The sequence below is a fragment of the Lepus europaeus genome, chromosome 9, assembly GCF_033115175.1.
Source record: "Lepus europaeus isolate LE1 chromosome 9, mLepTim1.pri, whole genome shotgun sequence".
In the NCBI taxonomy this organism is placed as follows: domain Eukaryota; kingdom Metazoa; phylum Chordata; class Mammalia; order Lagomorpha; family Leporidae; genus Lepus; species Lepus europaeus.
The window spans coordinates 66,342,793-66,350,114 of NC_084835.1; positions in this window are offsets into that span (position 1 = coordinate 66,342,793).

Here is a 7,322-nt window from a genome sequence, read left to right on the forward strand (position 1 = left end):
ACATGTGCAGTTGAGAGAACAGGGCCTCTTGACCTTGGGCTTCACAGGATAAGTACTGTTTTCCTTCTTTTCACTCAAATCATGTGACAGTAATGTCCTACTTGGGCATTTTTTCAGAACAACAACAGAATTATGTCCTCTGAATTTTTTGGCAAATGTGTGGAGCAAAATATGCTTAAATATTAAGCAACACAATCTGTCTCTCAACTGAGCACAGAAGTGAGCAATGACAGACATAAGTATAAAGATAATTATAAATCAATGTAGAACTTTAAAGACAAGTTCCCCAAATCAACTTTGGACAACCACACATTTTATCACAGCGTAGACTGCATCAATGAAACAGAAACATTTAGATATTCAAGCTTAATATTTAGAATATTATCTTACTAAGCTTAATTTGAGTTAAACCCATCCTGGGTAAATTTGGCTCTTGCTAAGGTGAGGTTTAGAGGCTGGCACATGTTGTACAGGGGTTCAAGTTTGCACATGGAAAAACAACAGGAGAGTAGTTTCAGAAGGCTAGAATCTTGTAAGACTGTCAAAAATACCATAATTGTTGATAACAGGGTCATGTATCTTACATTGACTGAAAAGGTGAGAAAACTGAGTATAGCAAGTATAATGTTTGCAGTATTGTTTATGGGTTTTCAGCCTTGGTGATGGAATACTTGAGTTAGGCAGTGTCAGGGGCATATGCATTGTAGGTCTGTTTATAGCTGGAGCCCCAGTGCCTTGAAGACTCTTCCTGGCAAGAGAACAGATTCAACCTTCCACTTGGCACTGGCATCCCAGAGAGAATGCAGCTGTCAGACCAGAGACTTCTGTACATGAAGTTCATGTTAGAGCTGCCTAGACCAGCAGGCAGACAAAAGTGATTCCAAGAGTAAAGCAGAACGCAAACATTTTGCAAAGCATATTCAAATAAAACCAAGTTTCATTGTCAATGAACAGTTAAAGGAGAATTCTGAATAATTCCATGTACCAGGGCTGACCATCCTGAAAGGTAGTAGCGGGAGTCCTAAGGCAAATGGTCCCAGCTGATGCCCGCTGAGGCAGTGCCGTTAGTCACACTAGCTACTTGTGCTTGTGAGTGTTTCCAGGGGACTTGCACGTCAATTTCGGAAAGTCATTACTTATGATTTATATTTGTATGTATTATTTCGGTCTGTAGGTGTGGGTTGAGTCATTCCCAATGAGCACTTTGGCCTACTCATGGTGCTCAGCTGAAAGACCCCTCTAGGGATTGTTATTATTAGATATCTGGACTAGGTGGACCTGAATGTTATTGATACAAGTGGAGATTCTGACATTTAATGAATGACTGTTAGTAGGATCATTTGATATTGCAGTTGTAATTTGCAGCTTGGCATTTTCTGAGAGATATTGGTTAGAACCTTACTTCTCTTGCCTTGCTTCTGGAATTATGTCTTGGAATTTTAATGGTTACGTATTATCGTAATGTTTGCTGCACAACCCACAAAATTACATATAAACATAAATGTTAAAGATGGTTTTCTGGAAGCCATAAGTTATCTCCCCATAAATTGCCTGTGAACACATGTGCACATGCACACGCACACACACAGATGAGTGTGTACACTCACACACACGAAAGAAAATAAATTTTGTTTTTGGAAAAGACACCATGGTAACACCAACCTCATGTTCCAGAGGTTATATCCACAGATATCCATTCCTTTTTATCAAGACCTAATTGAGATTGTCACCGAGGTCTTCCATCCAGGTAACTCGTTGTCCAGTGGGTAACATAAATCTAACTGTGTTACTCGTTCACAAAACCTTCAGTGACTCCTCATCATCTATGGGCTCAAACTCAGAGATCATCGTGCACCACACAAGACTTCACCTTTGGCCTTCCCTGCCTCACCTTTTAAGCTCTTGCAGCAGCTTGCTGAGTCATTGCCTGCTCCTCTTGGTTTATGTGCTTTCTCTGGAATACCTTTTGTTCTCATTTTCTCCTGATTGTTCATGTTGTAGCTGAGCTCTAGCACCACCTCTTCTTCATTGGTTCCTTTAGGCCTCTGCTCTCAACTTGATCAACAAGATTGCTTGAGAAGCCCTCTAAGTTCCACTGGACTCAGAAAATCACTAAGAAGCACATTTTCTTTGTTTATCTCTCTTCCAAAAGACTTCAGTTTCCACGGAAGTAGAGGTTGTATACTTCTCATTAATCTTTGGCTTTCTCATTGTCTAGCTCCAGACTTGGCATATAGCAGCAGCTGCAATAAATGTCACATATTTATTTAATTAAAATTACATTATCACTTAAAAAGCAGATGTTAAAATGTTATGCTTTTTGAGTACTTGTATACTCTTTGTACAAATCATCTTTGTTGGGATACTTAAAATACAAAGTGCCTATTCTGGACAATGCAGCGTGAGTCATGTTGTCTAATTGGAATTATATAGGCTTTTCCTGTTTTCATGCACTTATTTCAGATCTCATAACTCATTATACTATTAGGAATTTGAGTTTGGACTTCTGGAAGGGTAGCAAGATTGAGAAAAGTTTGTTGGAGAATTAGGCTGTAGGACTTAATGTGTAATTCACAATCTGTGTCCTGGTGTTTTGGATTTTCAAATCTTTTCCCTTTATCCCATCCTACCAGTTTTATTTCCTGTTCCTCCCCAGTCAGTACCCTTTACTCTGCTCATGTAAAAATAAAAAGAATATGTCTTCTCTCGTTGTCCTGAGAACTTATTTCTATCTGGGTCCCTTTGCTCATGTCTTTTCCTTGTCACTGGACTGTTCCTTCTCTTGGGTAGTCTTCCTTTTGCACTTCATTTGAGCCTTTTTCAATTTCTAAGTATGCTGATTTCTTTATTTTAAAAAAGATTGATTTATTTATTTGAAAGTCAGAGTTACACAGAGAGAGGAGAGGCAGAGAGAGAGAGAGAGAGAGAGAGAGAGAAAGAGACAGAGAGAGAAAGAGAAAAAGAGAGACCGAGGTCTTCTATCTGCTGGTTTACTCTCCAAATAGCTGCAATGGCTGGAGCTGTGCTGATCTGAAGCCAGGATCAAGGAGCTTCTTCCGAGTCTCCCATGCGGGTGCAGGAGCCCAAGGACTTGGGCCATCTTCTACTGTTTTCTCAGGCCATGACAGAGAGCTGGATCAGAAGCAGAGCAGCCGGGACTAGAACCGGCGCCCATATGGGATGCCGGCGCTTCAGGCCAGGGCATTAACCTGCACCAGAGAGCTGGCCCCGTATGCTGATTTCTTTTTTCTCAAGCTATTCTAGCAATTGTCTATTTTATTTAACTTATACAAATACTGCTTTAAATTTTTATTTTTAATTTGTACATACTATTTGTGCATATTTACAAGGTACCATACCTGTGTACCTTTTTTCTTTTTTTAAAGATTTAATTATTTTTATTTGAAAGGTAGAGTTAGAGGAAGAAAGAGAGAGAGAGAGAGAATCTTCTATCAGGTGGTTCACTCCCCAGATGGCCTCAATGGCCGGAGATGTGGTGATCCGAAGCTAGGAGTTTCTTCTGGGTCTCCCACATGGGTACAGAGGCCCAAGGACTTGGGCCATCTTCTACTGCTTTCCCAGGTCATAGCAGAGAGCTGGATCGGAAGTGGAGCAGCCGAGACTTGAACTGGTGCCCATATGGGATGCTGGCACAGCTGGCGGTAGCTTTACCCACTATACCACAGTGCCGGCCCTGCCTGTGTACCTTATACACATATATTTGGTATATAAGTATTAAATTATGGTAATTAGCATTTATTATTTTTTCAGGTTCAGTTGGCTTGAACAAATCTCAGTAGTAATTTCCATTCTTGAGATTCTGATTTTAATTATCAATTATTTCTTTTCTTTATAAAAGGACACTTAATTTTATCTCCTTATTTAATAATTTTTTTTTTAGTTTTCATTTCATTTGAAAAGCAGAGAGAAAAAGAGAGAGAAAGAAAGAAAGAGAGAGAGAGAACACAGACAGAAGAGAGATATTCCATCTACTTATTCATTCCAAAAATGCTTGCGACAACTGAGGCTACACCAGGCTAAAACTAGGAACCCAGAATTTCATCTGGGTCTCCCATGGGGGTGGCAGGGACCCAAGTACTTAAGCCATCATCTACTGACTTCCAGAGTGTGCTTTGGGAGGAAGCTGTAATTGGAAGTGGAGCTGGGATTTGAAGCCAGGCACTATAATATGGGATGTGGGTATCCCAAGTGGCTTCTAATTTCTGTGCCCAGTGTCTGTCCCCTAGATTATCTTCTTAACCAGTGAGGTCCATAAAAGTTGCTATTTATTTTTTGGGAAATGGTTACAATATCTAGAATATTGCAAAGCAAATAAGTGCTAATAAATGTAGTCTGAGTGCTGAAAAGATTTAAAATTGAGATTTAAAAAGTTTCATAAGACATGTATTTTCCATAGAGGAGACAGTGATCAGAATGAAGTAATTTGTACTGGCAATAAATTTGTCATTGCTATTTAAACCTTTTGCTAATCTACCTTCACTTTAAAGCACAAAGAATGAGACAATAGCTTATTGGACTCACAAATAGAATTCTCATGGACCACCTGTATAGGGCTGTTTAAAATCTACCATTGAATTAATTATAAAACCATGAAACAAAAAATTCTTAGATTAGCTGTCACTATGTATGTGACTTTGCTTATCTTTTCTTCTGATGGAATTTGCCCAGGAAAGAATTTAAAAAGTCACAAGGGCAAGACACAATAAAGAGAGAGTATGACCTGTCCAAGGAAATAAAACCGGTCAGCTATTAGTTTCTGCCTTTGGAAACTGATTCTGACATTTCTGACATGGTTGAGGGCATCAGTAAATTGCCTTTTTGGTTCCTATTCTGAACCATGTTCTCTGATAAGCTCTTTGCTGCCAGGTGGGCTGAGATTGGTTTCTGGAGAAACGAAGCCGGTTTGTCAGTACAGGCTTGGGGCTTACATTAGACAATGTGGACGATTGCAGGTGCTCCCTGGAAACATGTTTGCTTTGGTTATGTACACATAGTATGTGTATAATCATTCAACGAATAACATAATTTCACTAACTCCTCTTTCATTCACAGTCAACTTGCCTCAGTGGTTCCTAGGCTGGGTGGGGCCACCAGCTTCATGCTCACAATTGCCTGTCCAGGGGCTGCCCAAGGGCTGGATGGTGCAAGTTGATGGGCAGGGAAATTAATTCTCCATAGTGTCAGTGCTAACCAGTGAGAAGCAGGAGGCAGGAGGAAGCCAGATGGAAAATGTCCTGTTTCCTCCCCAGAGACTCCTGTCTGTGCAGTCTGTCTGACGACATCCCAGCAGCCGAGCAATTGCCTGGTCAGTGTCTCTTCGGGTCCAGTGTGCAGCAATTGCCGCCCAGAGTGCAGCTCTTTGCCTGACTCCTCTTTCCTCCAGCTTGATGTACAATTTCCTTTTCGTGCTCTCCTGGAATTACATTCTCCAAATAAGTCTTTAGGGCTTCATCTGCCTCAGGCAGTTTTTCCAGGGACACCTGGACTTAACAGTACACTGATAACTTGTGTATATGCTTGACCCTCCCACCTGGAAGACTGATGACCCCTAGAAAGCAGGACGCATGTCATATTTTTTGGTTATGTTTACCCTAGTACCTGACATAATAGACCAAATGTTCATGCCCGTATGATAACGACTACATGAAAATACAGAAAAATCATAGAAAATTTTTTTTTTAAAAATGGATACCTTCAAATATGCCCATTTAACAGGTCTTTAATCTTTCAGTCTAATATTTAAAAACCATCTCTCGTATATAAAATATAAGCTACTATTTGAATGATGGAGAAAATATGAAAAGGGAAGTTTTACTAGGCAGACAGTTAAAAGACCCTTGATATTTTGCCATGTTGTTATCCTCACCAATAATATTATCCTTATTAAAAATGAACATCAGGGTCAGTGTTGTGGCACAATGGCTTAAGCCACCACCAGCAACACCAGTATCCCATGAGGGTTACTGGTTCAAGTCCCAGCTGCTCCACTTCTGATCCAGCTCTTGCTAATGTACTGGGAAAGCAGAAGAAGGCCCAACTGCTCAGGCCTCTGCATCTCTCTCTGTCTCTGTGTTTCTCCCCCTTCTCTGTAACTCTGCCTTTCAAATAAATAAATAAGTAAATAGTCTTAAAAAATGAAGCTGGCAGGGGCAGGCATTGTGGTGCATCAGGTTAATGCCACGTAGGATGCTGCATGCCACCTTGGACTGTGTGGTTGGAGTCCTGGCTACTCCATGCTTCCAATCCAGCTTCCTGCCAATGTACCTGGGAAGCAGCAATGATGGCCCCAGTATGCAGCTTTCTAGCACTAATGTGGGAGACTCAGATGGAGTTCCCGACTCCTGGCTTCTGCCTGGTCTGGCTCTGGCTGTTGTGGGTATCTGGGGGAGTGAATCGGTGGATAGCAGATCTTTTTCTTTGTCTCTAGTCCTCTCTATTTATCACCCAACATATGAATCTTTAAAAAAGATGAGTCTGGCAGGGCAAGCATTTGGTCTAGCTGCTAAAACACCTGTGCCCTGTATTGGACTGCCTAGGTGCCAGCTGGACTGCCAGCTCCTGACTCCATCTTCTTGCTAATGCAGATCCTGGGAGACAATGGTGATGGCTTACATAATTGGGTTCCTGCCAACCATGTGAAAAACCTGGATTATGTCCCTCATTCTCGGCTCTGGTTCTGGTCTAGTCCCACCTGTTGGAGGTATTTGGGGAGTGAATCAATGAATAGGAACCCTTTTTGTCTGTTTCTCTGCCATTCAAATAAATAAATAAATAAATGCAAACCTGGAAAATTCAAAGTCCTTGAAATAAACATCCTAGGATCTTGCTATCTCTGAAAGGTAAAGGATAAACAAATGTCAAGTAATAAGCATCGAAGCACTTTGACAGAAGATAAAGGCAGAGAGCCCATTACCTTCATAAAAAGTGGTGGAGTTGAAGGTTCTTAGTTTTTCTTATTAGAAGCTCTACTCTCATCCATGAGACAGTGGGAGCTTTGCCAGCCTTTTGCTTTCTATGACTGGATCCTGGTTTTAGCGTAAACTGTAATGGCTTGGGGTTTTGTCAAAAAGAGTGGGAAGCCAGACTTGGATGCGGTATTAATCAGGATCCTCCAGAGTAGCAACAAAGTGTACTCTGCGTCACTGGCTTGGTTAACAGGTCGCCACGACTTGGGTGTGATCCCGAGTGGAGTTATGAATTCAGTTCCAGCTGAGGGTGAGGATGCGGATTGAAGTCACGCTTTCAAGTTCTGCCTCTTGACTTTGCTCTTGGCTCTAGGCTCGGTTCCAATAGTCATGGAA